This window comes from Triturus cristatus, chromosome 7 (assembly GCF_964204655.1).
Source record: "Triturus cristatus chromosome 7, aTriCri1.1, whole genome shotgun sequence".
NCBI lineage: Eukaryota > Metazoa > Chordata > Amphibia > Caudata > Salamandridae > Triturus > Triturus cristatus.
Window position 1 is genome coordinate 857,772,286 of NC_140590.1, and position 20,344 is coordinate 857,792,629.

General features: G+C 46.0%; 2 pseudogenes; both read right to left on the minus strand.

The window, feature by feature from the left end:
• Positions 1–8,495: 8,495 nt before the first annotated feature.
• LOC146810720 (protocadherin gamma-B5 pseudogene) lies at positions 8,496–10,940 on the minus strand (annotated as a pseudogene).
• A 1,886-nt stretch (positions 10,941–12,826) lies between these two features.
• LOC146810721 (protocadherin gamma-A11 pseudogene) lies at positions 12,827–15,115 on the minus strand (annotated as a pseudogene).
• Positions 15,116–20,344: the final 5,229 nt, after the last annotated feature.

Below are 20,344 nucleotides of genomic sequence, written 5' to 3' on the forward strand. Positions count from 1 at the left end.
TTTCCTTACAAGCAGATTAACATTTTTATGATTTAGAACCTGAATTTGTTTTTGTGTATACACACAGCGTTATAAAGAAACAGCACAACCATTAGAATTTGTTGACATAGTCTTCTTTACAGGGATGTACATGGTGTCCTGATTGGCTAGGTTTAGCTGGGCAAGAGTGCCCATATACACACATTAGAATCCTGATCGATATGAAGCAATAACACAGGTGAAGTGAATTTAAGGTGTGAGGATGCTGTACTGTTTTGTTATCAGTGGCTGGTGGTGTGAGTACTCGGGGCTAGTTGAGGTATAGTATGGGGCGAGAGGACTGCGCACTGTTTGGTTGCGAGTGACAGTAGGTATGTATATTCATGGCCAGTAAGTATGGTTGAGGTGACGGGGAACTGCACCCTTGTATTTTGAGTGGTTGTGTGAGGGCACATGAACACTGTTACTGCTGGTAGGAGTGAGGAACCTTTGTACCAGTTTTTAATGCAGCACAGAGGGCATAAATATCAGGTGGCTGGCAGTTGAAGTGAGTGAATTCCAATTAAATGGGAAAACATCGATGGAGAACAACTCCATAAAGCTCTCCTTGCCAATGCCGAGAATCACTTGTGGAGATGTTTAGATCCCACTGTTGAGGGGACGGATTTGATTGCAGCGTTTGAGGGCACCGCACAGCATATAGACACCCTCTTAAGAAGCAAACCAAGGCCCCAGGCAGATTTCTGCCCTAGATGGTTCGACAAGACCTGCTCTAGAACCCACAGGGACCTAAAAATGGCACTATCAACCGCCCCTAGGAATAGAGGAGAGATTGCAGCGTGTAGGGCCCGGTACAAAAAGGCAACGAAGTTGCGAAAAATATCCCTACAAACAGAGGGTTGGGAATCCCTGAAAGAGGCTGCAGAGCTCCACGACATGACCAGTTTCTGGAGGATTATAAACGCTCCATGTTTTCAACCCCCAAATAAGCCTCAGGTGGCTTCCCATATCTTGCCAGATGAATGGATGGCGCATTTTAGAGGCCTATATAACCGCGGTGAGTCGGAGGAGTTGCCAAATAGCGGCATAGAATCACTTGGTGATGATTGGTCTCATTTCACGGTCGAGGAGGTCAAACTGGGAATTGAGGGCCTGGTGATGAGGAAGGCCCCAGGCCCAGATGGGATACCCCCCGACCTTTTTAAAAGCCAGGTAGACCTCTGGGCCCCGGTATTGACTAGGGTGCTGAACACAGCCACTGAAGTAGGCATGCCCAGATCCTGGTCCACGGCCACGATCGTACCCATATTCAAAAAGGGCAATAAAAACGACCCGCAGTGCTATCGCCCAATTTCCCTTATTGATGTCTCGGCAAAATTTTTAGGAAGAGCTGTTTTAAACCGTCTGTTGACTTGGGCCGATGAAAATAACATCATTACGGATGTGCAATACGGGTTTAGAAACGGGCGTTCTACCACTGATCAGTGCCTTAATCTGTATCTCCTGACAGCGAAGTACACTGTGGCCAGGGAAGGCACCATTTACCTGGCTTTTATGGATCTCTCAGCAGCATTCGACTGCGTGAACAGAAGACGACTGTGGGAGATCCTGGTTGTGATGGGCGTCGAACCTGGCCTGATTCATATCTTACAAACACTTCATTTAAATACTACGGCACGGGTCAGATTTGGCGAGAGAGGGGAAGTGACAGAGGACTTTGGGTGCAGTGGAGGGGTGAGACAAGGGTGCATCCTCGCCCCTTTTTTGTTCACGCTCTATATTAATGGACTTGACAAAGCACTCAGAGAGCTGGAGGCCGATTGCCCCTGCATCGGGAGGAGAAGTATACCAGTCCTCCTCTATGCAGATGACGCGGTACTCCTGGCACGCACAGGAAGGAGCCTGCAGACCCTCATCAGCGGCTTTGTACGTTTCATGGCAGACTTAGACTTAGTTCCAAACTTATCAAAGTCTTATGTCATGGAAGCGGGCAAAACGCCTTTAAGGAATTGCACCTTCTCTATAGGCACCCATAAACTTGAGAAGGTAAAAACCTTTAACTACTTGGGGATCATAAGGACCTCTCTTTCAAACCCCTTGCAAAGCACAAATGTAGTCAACACCCGAGAGCAGCGGGGTCAATCATGAACTATGCAAGTAGACTGGGTCGGTGGTCGCCCAACGAAATAGTAACGTTATATAGGTCAGTTTGCTATGCTAAGACTCTGTATGGGAGCGTGTTGTGGGGCTTTATAGATCCAAGCAAAATCCAAGTGGAAGAAAATAAGTTCCTAAGGAGATTATTGCAAGTGCCCCAATGTATCCCCTCATATATCGCCCACGAGGAACTGGGCATTCCCCACCTAGGTGACAGGATACAGCTCAATCCGTTAATTTGCTGGATTAAGATCTGGACAAATCCCGAGGCATTGTTAACCAGACAAATCTTGGAGGATTGCATGAGGGGGGATAAGGGCCCGCTAATACCCTGGCTCAAATACATCAGGGAGGCATTAGATTTATCGGGCCATGCACCCTTTTTCAACAACCCATCCACACTGGCCAAAAATGACCTGGTTCTCACTAAGGCTGACCACCTACGACATATAGCTAGGGCAAGAGAGGAAATAGAAGGCCAAAAACATAGTGTCCGCGACTATCAGCTCACAAAAACCGCCGTGGGGATGGAAGTCTACCTGTCTAACACATTCAACAAACAGGATAGATTCCTGATGACTAGATTTAGGTTCAATCTTTTGCATCACATTCTGTCAGTCCCCGCTGGCTTTGTGAGCGATGTTAGGACAAAAGGGTGCTGCGGCTGCGATCTCCGCAGGACACCCTACATTTCGTCCTTCTCTGTCCCTTTTACGCACTACCAAGGTCCCGGTTCTTAAAAACAGTCCTAAAACGAACTAAAATTAGACAGGCCAAAGTGGCCCTTTTGTTCCTTAAAATGTCGACTGATCCTTTTGTCTTATTTAGTACTGTGCACTTTTTGCGACTTGCAGTCAAATTAAGACTGACCAAAGGAGAGGCCCCCTGAAGCAGACTGTGGAGAATTTGTCTGGGAATGATTTGATGCACACAGATACATTTTACCCCTCTCTATGAATGATTGTCGTATATAAAGGCTTACTGCACTGGATTGTTTGTTTTTATCTTTTTAACTTGTTTATATATAGGGATTTTATACCATTGATTTTACTGGAAATGTATACAATTGATTCATATCACTTTTACTGGAGTTTAACATTGTTGTATGAACTGTATCTTTTATGGATATCTTGTTTTTTATCCGAATAAAGATTATTGACTTGACTTGAGTGAATTCCATTTGGACTGTTGTTTGGCATTGGGTATATACTTCTTGTGGGTACGTTTGTCGATATTTCCTGTTGTGTGGGTCTGCTTTATGGTTGAGTGTAAAGAGGGAAGATGTGTCCAGATGTGTAAGTATGTCTATTGCTTGAATAACATGGAAGTGAGTGGTGTTCACGTCTCCCTTGTGTCTTCGGTTGTTAGTTTGTATCACTTGCTCCCTGCTGTTCCCATAGCGATGCGGTAATACTGGATATATGGATGTCATAGATGGTGTGCCTACCTAGAGGGGGAGAAAACTCCTCAGGAATGCATCTGTTCGGGCATTGTTGGGCACAGGTGCCATGTTTTTTATGTCTATGTATGACTTGCTCCTCCAATTCAGGTTTTCCTTTGCATTCTCGGACAAGTAATGCTTTTTTTTTTTTAAACAATGGGATAAACAGGTCTACAAATCCCAGGATGCAAAGAAAGAAACCTGGAGCGGAGCAGCAAGTAATGCACAGATCTGAGCAACTTGGCAGGGTCGGTTAGGGTATTGTGCGTATTTATTGAGCTACATCTTCCCTAAGACAGAACAATATATAACAGTCTAAGCTGTGTGATTCCCATCACTGAGGCCATATAGGCAAATATTACAACAATTTCACTCTTTCAGCTTAAGAATATGACACAAATTACTTTGCATGCCTGCAACCCAGCTGCTTTCTGGATTATGGAAATATACCAAAAGAACACAATACATATTGTCGTTAACTGGTAGGAACTCATGACTGATTTATGTGCCTTTTCTTTAAATAGCCATGAATATAAATGATCACTTCTACTTAAGGAGTAGAGCTAACAGTACATTTGGTCAACATTAAGCCTGCAGCAGGATAATTACACAACTTTTGATTTTATATGTGTTCTTATCGGATTTTGAGTCCTATATTTTGTGTAGTATAGAAAATCATCCTTCTTCAATTTTCCAAACGTCATTTTCAAAATACTGCCTCTTACAATCAACATCTATTTTTCATCTGAATAAGCATCCTATTGTGTGAGAGTGCAAACAAATGCAAAACGCAAATATATCACACCTTAAGGTTTTAAGGTGCTGAGGTCTGTTGGGAAGATTAAGTGAGTCATTGTTCGAATTGTGAGCCCCCCGCTCCAGAGTCAGCGGCTCTGGCCGCTGCACCACACCTCTCCCTCTAATCACAGAGGAGGTACAATTATCATGGTCTGACAGCCAGTTTAAAATAGCAGTTTAAAACCACCTGATCAAATTAACCTTTATGTCAAAATACTTCTTAATGTTTGAAAAAAGATTGTTCACATAAATTAATGACCCTAGATGACATAACTGTTCGTACAAGGCCGTAGAAATTACATAACAATCAATGATTTAATCATTCATTAGGAAATGAGGTAGACAGATGTATCCGTGGCTGCACAGGAATACCCCTTCCATCACTTGCTTCAATAACCATTTATAGGAATCAATCTACTCAGAATCCAGGTCTCTCCAAACTTTAATTTCTCTAATACCCGCTTCCAGATCAAATACATTGTAGAAATCGTCCTGTATGCTGGTGAAAGAGATGGTGATTTTTTAAATTTGAACTCTCGCCGTTGTCTGTGCCTTTTGTATGAAACACCACAAAATGCCAGACATACACATCACTCCTTATCAGAACTAATTTTATAGATGGAAAGAGATCATCCATTAATTCTACATTTTGTAGATATTGAAAAGAAAATATTAGCGCTACATTATTCCACAAACAGTTTTAATGCAAATTCTGGAGCACCGGCACACATTCCCCATGTAAGATGGATCAGAACTCTAAAAACGTAATGAATGATAAAGGGCTCATGTCAGGGGCATAGTATTTGAAGTACATTCCTGTAGATTTGCACTCCTCAGACATGTATGCCTTAATCAAATATATATTTACATACATCTATGTAACAATGTGTGTGAGACAATAGATATATTTATATGAGGAAGAGTTGAAAATGCTCTAGAAAATGAGGCTTGTCAATAGCATTGTTAGTAGCCCATTCCTACTTTATTTAACAGACACACACACACGAGCCTGTGAATGCTGAAACAAGTATGTGGGTTGTGATAGCAAATCTCATGGCGTACAATAGTAACTGATACATTTTACTTTATCATTTTAATGCAGTGCATTTTATGACATCCTGATTTTTCAGTTTCATTTCGATTTTGTTATATTTACACGTGTTACATATTCAGGAAAATTCAATACATCAGCTGCGAGAAAACAATGTAACTAAATCGTATCAGAGAGAAACGTTATCAGAAATAAGCAAGTGATTATTTTCAATTTACATAAATGGAGAACTAACATACTGAGCATCTGTCTATGAACAACATAGCTGCATCATAGTAAAAATTACATCTTTTAGCACACTGAAATCACTGACAAAGGTAAAGTCAACTTGTTCTCCACGAACCACTTCAAAACAGTCCCAATATCTTTATTCATTCTTGGTTGAAGTATAGATAGACCACCCTGCTCTGATAATGGAATCTGAACTCCATCCCATGTAGCTAAGATAAAAGGCAGCCATCAGTAGCCATCTTAGAATGCTGTGCTATCAAGGCATTATTCAATATAATAAAACACCAACAAATACCATACTCTAGACCAGGGGTACTCATAGTACGGCCCACGGGCCACCAGCGGGCCAGCAAGCCTTTCTTGGCAGCCCGCAGACCTTGCAGACATCGTACCGGTGTTTTTTTAACAGTGTCACCAAACAGACTCTGCTCTGTGGGGGCCGAGCGATTCAAGCGATAGTCCGAGTGGAGCTGCTGGGGCGCTAAGAGGTGAAATACAACAAAGCCTCGTTATCATGCAAATGGTCTCTTAAAGACCTGTGAAGTACTCGGGTGGGGCTGTGTGTGTGCCCTGGAAGGGAAGCTGCCTCAGTTGCCACACAGGCGGAGGGGGGGGGGTGTGGGGGGGAGAGGTGACAAAGAATGACAAGAGAACAGCAGGGTGTGAGAGTCGGGTAAGGGGACAGAGGGCAGTAGGGAGAGACAGAAACAGACAGACAGATATAGACTAACAGAGACAGATAGGCAGAGACAGGGACAGACCGATAGAGGCAGAGACAGACAGAGGCAAAGAGACAGACGGAGAGGGAGAGGGAGACGGAGAGGGAGGGCGAGAGAGGGAGACCGAGAGAGGGAGGGAGGGAGACGGGGAGAGAGAGGGAGACGGAGAAGGAGACAAAGGGAGGGAGAGAGACAAAGGGAGGGAGAGAGACAAAGGGAGGGAGAGAGACAGAGAGGGAGAGAGACAGAGAGGGAGGGAGACAGAGAGGGAGGGAGACAGAGAGGGAGGGAGACATTGAGGGAGGGAGACAGAGAGGGAGGGAGACAGAGAGGGAGGGAGACAGAGAGGGAGGGAGACAGAGAGGGAGGGAGACAGAGAGGGAGGGAGACAGAGAGGGAGGGAGACAGAGAGGGAGGGAGACAGAGAGGGAGGGAGACAGAGAGGGAGGGAGACAGAGGGAGGGAGACAGAGGGAGGGAGACAGAGAGGGAGGGAGACAGAGAGGGAGGGAGACAGAGAGGGAGGGAGACAGAGGGAGGGAGACAGAGGGAGGGAGACAGAGGGAGGGAGACAGAGGGAGGGAGACAGAGGGAGGGAGACAGAGGGAGGGAGACAGAGGGAGGGAGACAGAGGGAGGGAGACAGGGAGAGGGAGGGAGACAGGGAGAGGGAGGGAGACAGGGAGAGGGAGGGAGAGGGAGGGAGACAGGGAGAGGGAGGGAGACAGGGAGAGGGAGGGAGACAGGGAGAGGGAGGGAGACAGGGAGAGGGAGGGAGACAGAGAGGGAGGGAGAGAGGGGGGAGGGAGGGAGACAGGGAGGGAGGGAGACAGGGAGGGAGACAGAGAGGGGGAGACAGAGAGGGGGAGACAGAGAGGGGGAGACAGAGAGGGGGAGACAGAGAGGGGGAGACAGAGAGGGGGAGACAGAGAGGGGGAGAAAGGGAGAGAGAGAGGGGAAGACAGAGGGAGGGAGACAGGGAGGGAGGGAGGGAGACAGAGGGGGGAGGGAGACAGAGAGGGTGAGAGAGTGAGAGGGAGACAGAGGGAGGGAGGGAGGGAGGGAGGGAGACAGAGGGGGGAGGGAGACAGAGAGGGTGAGAGAGTGAGAGGGAGACAGAGGGAGGGAGACAGAGAGGGAGTGTGAGAGATAGAGAGAGGGAGGGAGAGAGAGAGTGAGGAAGAGAGACAGAGAGGGAGGGAGAGAGACAGAGAGGGAGGGAGAGAGAGAGATGGAGGGAGACGGAGGAGGGAGGGAGATGGAGGAGAGAGGGAGATGGAGGAGGGAGGGAGATGGAGGGAGACGGAGGGAGGGAGACGGAGGAGGGAGGGAGACGGAGGACAGAGGGAGACGGAGGAGGGAGGGAGATAGAGAGAGGGAGAGAGAGAGATGTGTATGCCTGGTCCGGTGGTTCAGTGGACGAAGGCGTCCGCTGCAGGGACCTGTGTTCCACCTCATGGTCACAGTTTTTTGTTGTTGCTCTAGCCCCGCCCCCTCCACCAATGACCCCGCCCCCAAGGAGCGGCCCTCGGCCACAAACCACACTGTAAATTTGGCCCCCAAGAGAAAGTTTGTGAGTACCCCTGCTCTAGACTAACCCTGCTGACCAATAACCATGGTAACTTACATCTGAACAATGCAAATACAATACCACAGACCACTCTACCGCCGGCTGAGTATCTCAGAAGTAGTAACTAATATCTAGGTTCTAATAAATGCAAACAGTGGTAGAGCATTATATACATGCACGTAACATATCATTGGTAGCCAGACAGCTTCTGAATGCAAGTAAATCCTGGTGCATCAGATTAAAGCGTATGTAGGGAAATAACATACATAGCTATCTAATTAGCCTCATTAGCAAACAATGGCAACTAATAACACATATACATGTAAATATTTATATGTACATACACATATATAGTCACACACAAGAACAAAGGTTAAAGTGACATCATACTTAGATGCTGAAATGTGACAAGAACTAATGTTTAAAAAAAAAAAAATCAAGTACACTTGCTATGGTTTAGTCTAAAAATCATGCACTATTCCTCAGTAACAAGAGAGATATAAAATGATATGAATTACGTCGGCGTAATTTAAGTTTCCCTCAGGCCTACTTTAAATACATTTCAATAAATGCCTCACCTGGTTGAGGTTTTCACATTCAATGTTTCCATCAACAGACTCGTTTCCAATGCCAGAATCATTTGCAGAAAGCAGACTATCCGTAGGAACCTCTCGATTTGGTTGGAGAAAAGTGTACTCATTGTTCCCAGAATCCAGGGCTACAGCGACCTCGTAGGAGTAAGGCAGCGGCAGTGTCCCATGCTGGTAGTTAGTTGTGAATCGTGGGTCAATGTGTGAGTAACGAGCTGGAGTTAAAGACTCAAACATCTTGGGTTGCTTGAGTTTTCTGCATTTGAAGACCACAACAAGAATCAGTGTTAAAATAAATAAAAAAGAAATGAATGCCAATGCTAAAATTAGATAAATCTTTAAATCTGGTTGGATGACTGTCTCAAGAGGTTGGTTGCTCAGTTCAGGAAGTGCCTCCTGCATGTTTTCTGCAAACATTATGTTTAGAGAAACTGTGGCAGACAGTGGTGGCTGCCCGTTGTCCTTGACTACGACAACCCCTTTCTGCTTAACAAGATCTTTCTCCAGGAAGACTCTTTGTGTTCTTATTTCTCCACTGTGAAGACCAATTGTAAACAGGGCGGGGTCGGGTGATACAAGCAGATGGTAGGAGAGCCATGCGTTGTGTCCAGAATCCGCATCCACCGCCACAACTTTTGTGATCAGGTATCCCGGATCAGAGGAAGGAGGGGCCATTTCAAACAACACAGAACCATCAGGTCCGAGTGTGGGGTAGAGGATTTCAGGAGGGTTATCATTCTGATCCACAATAAATACCCTCACAGTGACACTAGTACTGAGAGGAGGAGACCCAGAATCCTGAGCCTTCACCTGGAAGTGAAAGTCCCTGAGCTGTTCATAGTCATAGGAGCGCTGGGCGTAGATCACACCAGTCTGGGCGTTAATGGAGATGTAGGAAGACAGTGGTGTGTTCTCTGTGCCATTATCTCTAATAGAATAAGTGACACGGGCATTTTGATCCAAGTCCAGATCGGAAGCCCTTAGATGGTAAAGGGAAGCACCTGGGGCGTTGTTCTCTGGTACATAGATTTGGTAGGAAGGCTTCTCAAACAAGGGATGGCAGTCATTTACGTCAGATATTTGTATTCGGAGAGTTCTACTCGTGGTCAGAGGAGGAGATCCCCTGTCCGCGACAGTAACTGTGATATTGTATTCTGGGACAGTTTCCCTGTCCAAGGCACTATCAGTCACAAGTTTGTAATATTTTGCAGATGATGACATCAATTTGAAAGGTACACTTTCTTGAATCTGACATACAACGTTACCATTCTCCCCAGAATCTCGGTCATGAACACCAATGAGCGCTACCACTGTCCCCGGGGAGGTGTCCTCAGGAAGGGAGCTGGAGACCGATCTGAAAGTTACCTCGGGGGCATTATCGTTCTCATCAGTAACTTCTATAAGTACCCGAGACTGTGCGACATGTCCCCCTCCATCCCTGGCTTCTACTATCATTTTGTATGAATTCACCTTTTCACAATCCAGGGCTCTCCTAACATGAATTTCTCCGGTATCTGCATTCACATCAAATGTATTGAGTACATTAGCAGGCATGCTGCTGAAAGAGTAGGCGATCTTTGCATTCGAACCTTCATCCTTGTCCGTGGCTTTTACCTGAAGCACCACCGAGTTAATTGCTGCCCCTTCACTGATGCTGGCTCTGTAGACCTCTTGACTGAACACCGGGAAATTGTCATTTGCGTCAAGAACATTAATATTAATGTCCACGGTGCTCGATCTGATTGGCTCTCCCCCGTCAGAGGCAGTGAGGACCAAGCGATGGTGACTTTCTTTTTCGCGGTCTAAGACAGTTTCCAGAACCAATTCGGCATATTTAAAGCCGTCGCTGCTCACTCTTTCTTCCAAGACAAAATTAGGATTATTGCTCAGTTTATAGCCCCGCAGGGCATTGATGCCAATGTCAGGATCTTGGGCATTGCCAAGTGCAAACCGGGTCCCTGGCGAAGACGTTTCAACAACTTCTAGATTAATTGACGTCTTTGAAAAACTCGGGGGGTTGTCATTAATGTCCCGAATAAAGACGTCTACGTGAAAAAAATTAAGTGGATTTTCCACAACAGCCTCGAAGTTGAGTGAACAGTTCGGTGATTCCCCGCACATCTCCTCTCTGTCGATCCTTTCAATCACGTACAGGTTCCCGGTTTCCGGGTTTATTGAAAAATACAGCTTCTCGGCATCGGAGGCAATATGCAGGTTCCTGTCTTGTAAACGCCCGATATTTAACCCCAAATCCTTCGCTATGTTCCCAACAACGGAGCCCCTCTTCAGTTCCTCTGAGATTGAATATTGTACCTGTGCACAGACCGCCTCACAGACCCAGAGAAACAACAAAGACATAAGTACTTGCCGCCTGCCTCGGGGTCCTCCTCTTCCCGTCCAAGTCATGGTCGGCGCTGCCTGCGTGCGCGCTTTCATTGACGATCGCAGAGACTTTCACAAGTATTCCAATAAAAAGAAGACTATCAAAACCGCAAAAGGGAATCCAAAAATTAAGTCGAATACAGGAATGAACCGGAGCGCTCCTTAAATGTGTCAACTCTCGCTGCCTAGGCGGCTTGTGTGAAGAGTACGTTTCAGCACTTCTGAGTCCTGCTTCTCTCCACACTGATTGCGCGCCCCGAGAGCAGGAGACTCCACGCCTGCTGTCACCCAGTATTTGACAACAGCGGCCCTCAGTGGGCATGAGGGGTAACTGCAGCCAGGTTGAATAGAACTCTCGAACCCAACTTGAAACTTCCAAACCATTATTAAAATGAATTACAAATGTAAAACGTGTCTGCTTCATATCGACATACTGAATGTATGGAACCAAACAGAGCGAACGCGCAAGCCCTTGTTTGTGTGCCTTTACAGCATATGTAACTGAAATTAATCAAAGGAGACAGAGAATAATACTATATCTGTGATTAACATTTTTTTCCAGGCGCAGGTGATGCAAGCAACCAAAACACACCAATAAACGAAAACACATGCTGGGGTTGACAAATACAAACGTGTTAAAAAGACCAACTGTGGTATCTAAGCCAGAAGGAAGCAGGCAGGTTGACTGAAACAGACAATTAGACATTATCTTGTGAAAATAAACTCATGTAACCATGTAAAACGTCATAGTGTGTGGGTAGCTGGCTCGGTTTTTTTTCTTATTAAAAATGGTAGAGCATCGGGGGCTGTAAAGGGGCGTTTTAATAGAAAGGCAATGAATATCTGTGAGATATGGAAGACTTCAGGGCCCATCATTACATTCTGCAGGCGGGTGGGGGCATACTTTTTTGTTATATAAATGAGGCGGTATAACTGATTTTTTTCCCCATATACCACTCTATCTGCCATTTCATCAATCCCGATGAATCTATATAGCCACATTGTGTTGCTGTATATAAACATCCAAACTTATTTGAAAGGAATTATAACATTGTGTGGTCGGGGATGGGAGTTCAGTCAGTGGTACAGACAGTGGGCTTTGCTTGGGAAATAGAGGTTGGTTGATATTCCATTGTGTTAGCAGTTCCTTCCTAATAACAGACAGGCTGAAATGATAATCCATTACATAAATAAATAACTACAAAGTGACATTTAGCTGTATTTCAAAGATCACATTTCCTTTTGGAGTTCAGCTATACAGCCAATATCGAACTTCCACTCAAAATGTTACCCAAAAGAATGGATGCCCAATTTAGCTGTCACAGCCAACTAATTAATGTGTTGCCCGAAAACACATACCCCTACACATATTTGCATGTGTAAATCATTAGCAAAATATTTTAACACATTGGCAAGTGAATAAGGCAGAGCATACATCACGGGCGGGAATTACCAAAGCTATTTGGTAGAGTTATGTTCTCTTTCACACTTGAATATTCAAAAACTCAGCTTCCAAGTTTCTGTGTTCGTCTCCACTACAACGGCCCCCCACATTCGCTGGGGATGCCTGGTTTCACCTTGGAGATACCCTGGAGGGACCATCTCACAGGGATAGCCAGGACGGGTTCCCCAGCGGTCTACAGCGCCAGGATGCCTCAGGGCAGCAGTGCGCTTTACAAGACACATACATACATACATACACCTGAGCTACTGAAAGCACTCTAGAACGGAAGATCATTAATGCAAACCGTTTCCGAATAATGTGAACATTATGAAGTAGCTCTGTAATTTAAAATGGTTTGTTTTCTGCCAGTTGAGCATGCTTTTGTTAGCAAAGAATGCAAACTAATAAAAATATATATTTGTTATTCGCAGCTGGCATTGTAGAGGAGTCAATGTAACCAATATTTTTAATAAATATAAAAAGAATGTAGAATAAGTAAACTTACTTCCATAAACAGCTTGTCCTCTTTGCCTATACTTAAAAAATCATCAATGAGGAGTGGTGGTCCTCGACCCTCGAGATTCTGTTTTTCTGACAGAGTATTTGAATCCTTTGAATAAGTCTGCAGAAAAGCTCTGACACCATCAATGCCCACAAACTGAGAAGTAGGAAGAGCACTGAAGTTAACCCCGGAAGACTCCGAAAGCTGAGATTCCCTCCAGCGATGAATCCTGATGGCCAAAAGAAGAATGATCAGGAAAAGAAACAGGAATGAAACAACAGCAACAGCGATCACCAGATACAGTGTGAGAGTAGATTCCAACTCTGTGGATGTCGAAGGGTTACTTATATCGTGAAGCATTTCCGGCATACTGTCTGCCAAAACTATGGTGACTGTAACTGAGGAAGAGAGAGGGGACTGCCCATTGTCCTTCACTAAGACCACCAGGAATTGTTTTATTGCATCTTTTTCCATAACAGGGCGAGCTGTCCTGATTTCGCCAGTGTGAAGACCAACAGTAAACAGCCCCTGGTCTGTGGACCTCAGCAGCTGGTAGGAGAGCCAGGCATTCTGCCCTGAATCAGCATCGACAGCTACCACCTTTGTAATCAGATAACCTGGTTCAGATGAACGAGATGCCATCTCCACACCGGAAGACCCATCCATGGGTGTTGATGGATATAATATTTCAGGGGTGTTGTCATTCTTATCTTGTATAAAGAATGTCACAGTGACATTACTCATGAGAGATGGAGAACCACCATCTTGTGCCTTCACTTGAATTTGAAATTCTTTAAACTCTTCAAAGTCAAAGGGTCGAAGTGCATATATAACACCAGATTCAGAATTAATTGATATATAAGACGACACTGGTGTTTTCTCTATGAGTCCATCAATAATAGAATAACTGATTTTGGCATTCTTGTCCCAGTCCATATCTGTTGCTCTTATTGAAAAAATGGAAGTGCCAAGAGGTATATTTTCAATTATGTAGGCACTGTATGACGTTTGCTGAAATGATGGTGGATTGTCATTTTCATCTGTAATCTGCAGGTTTATGGTTTTGGTTATAGACAACGGGGGAATTCCATTGTCCGTGGCTGTAATAGTTATGTTAAATTGTGGGACCTGTTCCCTGTCCAAAATATTATCAGTTACCAAACTGTAGTAACTTCCAACCGATTTATGCAACTGAAAGGGGAGGTGGGGCTGCAGAAAGCAAGTGACCTTTCCATGCTCTCCCGAATCTTTGTCGTACACTTCCAGAATTGCAATGACTGTACCCAATGGGCTGTTTTCTGGAACCTGCTTGAGCACAGAAGACATTAAAATCTCTGGGCTATTATCATTCATGTTAATGACCTCGATGAAAACTTTGCAGCGTGATGATAGACTCCCATCACTTCCTCGGACTTCAAACTCATACAATTCGTTCTTTTCAAAATCCAGAGTTTCAATCAAAAATATCTCTCCAGTCTGAGCACCCAGTTTGAATTTTTGTACAATATTTTCTTTCATTTTGTTAAAAGAATATGTTACTTTGGAGTTCGATCCTTTATCAAAATCAATAGCTCTGACGCTGCCCACAACAGTTCCACTGGACGCATTTTCCAACACATTGAACTTGTAGACAGACTGCTGCAAAACGGGTGCGTTGTCATTCACATCCTGCACATTGATCTGTATCCGCATGGTGCCGGATCTGACCGGATCCCCTCCGTCCGTGGCTGTGAGGATCAAGCTGTGAACTTCCTGTTCCTCTCGGTCAAGTGGCTTCTCTAGGACCAGCTCTGCATACTTTGAACCATCGCTTCTGTTATTTACTTCTAAAGTGAAATACATGTCGTCACTGAGCAGATAGTTATGAAGAGAATAAATCCCCACATCTGCATCGTGCGCCTCGGGCAGCGCAAATCGGGTGCCGGGGTTCGTGTTTTCAGGGACTTGTAAGGGTATTTGATCATCAGTAAACGAGGGGGAATTGTCATTAATATCCTGAATCTCTATTTCGACCTCATACACTTTCATAATGTTCTTTGAAATAATCTCTACATTTAAGAGGCATCGAACGACGTTCCCGCAAATATTTTCTCTGTCAATCCTTTCATTAACGAATAAAGATCCGCTGTTTAAATTAAGAGCAAAATATGGCATCGTACCTCTGTCATGGATCCGAGCTCCTCCCTCTGATAACTCCTTAATATCCATCCCCAGATCCAGAGCCACATTCCCAACAAAAGCGCCTTTCCTCATTTCCTCGGGAATGGAATAACGCAGCTGCTCGGAAGCGGCTCCACAGACTGTCAGCAGAGCAACAAGAAGCAGCAGAGGAGCCCCGGAGTAACAGCGCCTCGATGTCTGAGCCCCGGAGTAACAGCGCCTCGATGCCTGAGCCCCGGAGTAACAGCGCCTCGATGTCTGAGCCCCGGAGTAACAGGGCCTCGGTGTCTGAGCCCCGGAGTAACCGGGCCTCGGTGTCTGAGCCCCAGAGTAACAGCGCCTCGGTGACTGAGCACTGAATGAACAGATTACCGTCGGCTGAGATCCAGAGAGGCGTCGTCTCGGTGCCATTCTAGCCACAGAATCACCCCAGATTACCAGTGACAATGCACGGCTTCTTTTGAGGTGAACGGAACGCTCGTTTGCGGACTCCACCAAAGCAGAGCTTGCACCCAGTCACTGAAATCTTCAGAGGTTTCCCGTTTTATAAACTGCTGCCTAAGTCCCATCTCTGCTGTAGTACACACCACGTGGTCCGATCTGTCTTTAAGTTCTCCTTTCCCTGGTTGAACAGCGGCGCTCGGTGTCCTAAAAAGTAACTGCACAGCTGCAAACAATGCTGGTGAAAAAATTTAAGAGCTGCTTTTGTTTACACTTTGACCGAAGTTTGTAGACTTATAACCAGAAACAAGAGACACCCATAGCTCATTCTGGTGAATTAACATGGCGTTAGAATTCCCAGGTAGGTGGGGACTTCGAGGGCGGTGCTGTGCGCATCCACAGAAACAAAGCGCCCATCGGAATGTTCAAGGCACATTTGAGCCTCTCACTGGAGATGTGTGATGCATTAACGGCTCTTCGTGCAGATCATGCATTGGTTTTTCAGCTTTATATGAATCATGTTACTATTTATACACACATATTGCAATAGCATTTAGAACCACAATTGCCCATATTGTAATGAAAATACACATATATTCTTTATCAAATTAACATCTTTGGATATTGTCTAATTATACGGATACCTCAAATCAGCTGTGTGAGGGTTACGGGACACAGACTACTGCCACCCTAGGGTACTTCATTCATCAGGGATACCAATGAGAGAACCGCACGTCAGACAATGACGTGTGTTTTTTTACTCTAAACAGGCACAATTTGATGGAGGACGGACTTCTGAGATTGAACTATATCAACCGCCTTGTTAGCTCATTGCCCGTCCCTTATGAACCTGCGTCAGAGCAGAGACTCTGAACTGATCCCCATACTCTCGCGATATTTCCCTCCGTATCACCTCGATGCCATTCGATGGGGAGGACACTGAGCTATCTCTGTAATGATAAAAGCAATCTGTTGTACAATGGTGCAGCACCGTCTCCGGGAAGTCTGCGAGTAATGTAAAGGAAGTTTAGGCGCTAACAGAGATCTCTATCTCTGTGGCCAGAACAGCACGGGGCGGCAAAGCACTGGCATTAGGAGGGCACCTCTTCTATACTTCAGGGGTAATAGCATCAGCTCAAGGTTTGGTGAAAAGCTGATAATATGAACCCTTCACTACCCCAAGGTGGCCTCTAGGCGCTGAGCTGGGAGCAGGCAGATGGGGTAAAGATGTGCGCACCAGAGAGTGGCAGGAAGCAGGAATACTCCGAAAGCAGAAAAGCCTGCCTGTCTCTCTCTCAAAGGCTCAAAAACAACATCTGATTTGACTCCAGTGCTTGCAGAGTTGCCAGGATATACCATGGAACTGAAGCTGTGCAAGAATGATAACATATAGGCGGCGTTGCTCCACCTCTGAGTGGAGCAGAACACACACACAGCTGACATTAATGGACAGTGCTTTGCTCATCCCGGCAAAATCACCACATAACCGAAGACAGCTCAGACACCACGTCTTTCAGAACACCATTGGACGTGCAATGTGTGGAAAGGACAGCACAGGAGTACAATCCACGAGAGCCTGCCAGGCTGGAACAAGACTGGTGACTTGGATTCACATACGATTCAACAGCTATTCCAGCAAGAGGCTGGCTTAACTTGCACCACACCTCTGCGAGGCTTTGTGCGAGCGTAGACACCCCAAGTACAGGAGATTAAGAAGTGATTTTTGCTAGTGAGTGGGAACTCTGCCATTCAAGTCACTCTAATAAACCCACCAGTGAGCAAAGGGAGTAAAATAACGAGTGGTACCACTAAAGAGTCCAGCAGAAAACAGTGGTCTAGGCAGAGAATGCTGACAAGGGCATATAGATGTGGTATTCTATGTCAGGACAGGAGGCTCCGATTATGCTTTCTCATTTCTTTATTAGAAATGCCCAGCAGCCAATCAGAACAGTTTATAAAACGAAAAAACTACAGTACCCATGAGTACCCGGGTACCACGTGACAACCATAGAGTCTCTCCTATATAAGGCACAACAGTAGATAGTACGTCCTCTTTCTTTGCTGCTCCGCAGCCAGTTAAGTGCCTTTTTTCATTTTATAACTGTTACATTGTTGCATTGGTATTTGTGCACTTCTGTTGGGACGCGCTCGCTGCCAAATTGTATTAGCTGTCGCTACATTGTTGCGCGCTGTCCCGGTTCGCTTATTTTGTTTACTCCGCTTCGCGCGGCGCGCATGCAGGGAGCGTGGGCTCACCTCCCTTGGCCGTGACGCTCGCTCGAGCGTCGGTGTCCAGATTTAAGTGGAGTGGGAGAATAGGGGCTGAGAAGCTCGCGCTGACGCGCGTGCTTCTCTATTTGCTTACGAACTGAGGCGGCCGTTCCGCGCATGCGCGGCGGCCATTTTCTTTGTTTACAAACCGTGTTTTCACACGGAGCACAGGAATCGGTTGTTCTCCACACCGCTGCCCACTGCCTCAGCTTCTCTTCAGCCCCATCGACGCCCTTTGCTGGTTAAAGGCCTGGGGCTGTATAATTACGCATAGGCTCTGCCTAGAGTGACTCAGCAAGCCCTCCCTCCACAATTAATTTAATTATTTATTTTTGGTCAGCCTTTTTTCTGTCCATTAATTGGCTTGCTGTGGGGTTTTTCACTCCCCCTGAATTGTGCCTTTGGCATTGTAATATTACTTGACATTAAATTGTCATTTGGTGGGCATTACTTTCACTTTTTCCAGTGAAATTAAGAATAATGGAAGAATACTTTGATGAAGATGATTACTCTTACGAAGAGGAGAGCTCAGGTTTCCTTGAGCAAGATTTAGTTGAAGCATTGGACCAAGGAGTTCAGCACTCCGTTACCAAAGCCCTGGTCCACGCTATTAACCCTTTGAAGCGTCATTTGACGCAATATGCAAAGCAGCAAGGTTGGTTACCTTCTTCTCGCTCTTCCAAATCCCCCATAAATCCACACAGGGCGGATTTCAAACGTCTGGCTAAAACTCTAGCCTCAGAAAAGGCTTCCTCAAGTCCTTTGGTAGGCGCTTCTACCTCGGCAGCCTGTCACACTGATTCTGACGGTCCTCCTTCTTCCTCATCTGACCAGGATGTCCCTCCACCACGCAAGAAAGCTCGCAAGGAGCATTATGTGGACGCTCCTACTCACCCGCAAGTCTTAACCTTTGAGCCTTCGGAGATCTACCACCCCCATTCATCTTCATGGCTTCCTTCTCCTGCAGTAGCTGAGTATGTCCAGGCGCACATCCGACAACCTTTTGAAAAAGAGGTTAGAGCTCGCCTCCGCTCCGAGTGCCCTCGCCCGGATCTTGCAGATCACCTGGCAGACACTCCAGAAATTGACCCCACGATGCTTTCTTATCTCAAGAAATTTGCTAAGGACCCTAAAAAGGGTCTGGACAGATCTTGGCGGTCCTGCCAAGATAAAATGTTGGATTTGATGGGACCCCTCACCAAGATCCTTGATCTCGGATTCCAGGCCAAGGAAGCAGAGTCTCTTGTGGATCCAGATGAACTCATAGAATGGGCTCAGAGGGCTATTTGCCAGTTGGGCAACGCAAATTGTGCCATTTCTAGTGAGCGTCGCCGCTCTATTCTTCTGAAGATTGACCCGAAATTGGCGGAACTCTCAACTTCCGAGTCTGGCCCGGTGGCACAGGGTCTTTTATTTGGCCAACCGTTCCTTAAGGAACTTACTAAATTTGTAGCAACCTTCAGTGGTTTGGACAAGGCGCAAGCTTCTATCAAGCGTGCACTTCGTCCGGTTTTTGCCAGGGCCGGACGACATAGGGGACGCTCGTTCGGCCGTGGCTCCAATAACTCCTCCCAGAGAGGTTATCAGTCCCAGAGAGGCGGGGGTCAGGACTCCGGGTACAACACCCGCTCAAACTTCTATCCTTCCCGAAAAGGAAGAGGACAATTCCGGAAAGGCCGTTCCGGTGGCAACCAAGGTGCTTACCAGGACTCTAATACCTCAGGTGAGTTTGATTTGTTTTTCCGAGGTGGTTCTGGGGGGCAGAATACGTTCTTTTCTCCAGAACTGGCGTCAAATCTCCAACGATGCTTGGGTTCTGCAAACTGTTCAGGGTTTCAAAATAGAATTCTATCAGGCCCAACATCAATCCCTCCCCCCTCCTCCTCTCCATTTTTCTCTTCAGGATCAAAAGTTTATTTCGGCAGAGATAGACTCCCTTCTCGCCAAAGGGGCAATCAGGTCAACTGTCCCCCACCCTCACGGGTTTATCAGCAATGTTTTTCTGGTTCAGAAAAAAGGGGGTGGCAATCGTCTGGTCCTCAACTTGAAGGATTTCAACGGAGGTGTAGTTTACAGACACTTCAAGATGGAAGGGATCCATCTTTTGCGCGATCTTCTGCGCGAAGGGGACTGGATGGTTCGGCTCGACCTCAAGGATGCCTATCTTTCCATTCCCATTTACGAGCCTCATCGTCGTTTTCTTCAATTCAGTTGGCAAGGAATATGGTACGAATACACAGTTCTCCCATTCGGCCTCTCGTCAGCACCCTGGTGCTTCACGAAACTTCTGAGGCCGGTAGTGGAATGTCTGCGTGCTCGGGGTGTCCGCCTGATAATCTATCTCGACGACATTCTTCTCATGGCGGACAAACCCCTCACAGTATTAACCCATCTGGAATGGTCTATCGACCTTCTACAATCCCTGGGTTTCCTAGTCAATCCGCAAAAGTCTATCTTGAAGCCTACTCAAGTAATCGAATTTCTGGGTTTTCAAGTGAACTCCCTATCCTGTCAGCTCTTATTACCACACCAAAAGATTCGGTACATCAAGAGAGAATTGAGGTCTGTTCTTTCCAGACAGATTGTGTCCTTGAGGTCGTTAGCTCGGGT